The sequence below is a fragment of the Pteropus vampyrus genome, unplaced genomic scaffold, assembly GCF_000151845.1.
Source record: "Pteropus vampyrus isolate Shadow unplaced genomic scaffold, Pvam_2.0 Scaffold95, whole genome shotgun sequence".
Classification (NCBI taxonomy): Eukaryota; Metazoa; Chordata; class Mammalia; order Chiroptera; family Pteropodidae; genus Pteropus; species Pteropus vampyrus.
This window is the reverse complement of record NW_011888876.1, coordinates 1,688,030-1,688,357: the sequence shown is the minus strand read 5'-3', so window position 1 is coordinate 1,688,357 and position 328 is coordinate 1,688,030.

Below are 328 nucleotides of genomic sequence, written 5' to 3'. Positions count from 1 at the left end.
ATCCCGACTGGGTGCTAGGAGACCTCTCAGATCTTCTCAGACACGCCCTCCCTGCGACACACACCCAGCAGGCCAGGGCCAGGAGTCAGCAGGTGGACTCAGAGCTTACGTAACTGGGCAAGAGTCTGATAACTTTCACCCAGTGATCAGGGCTGTGTTTACCAAGGAGAGGTGTTCCCAGTTCACCTCCCTGTTTCCCAGGTACCGGCACGCAGACAGACCTTCAGCTCTGGCTTAGCCCCTGGTGTTACTGTCAGCAACAGCTATTATTTTTAAATTGTGAAAATCATCAGTGGTGAGGCACTGGGGGGACAGTAGTGGACACGGG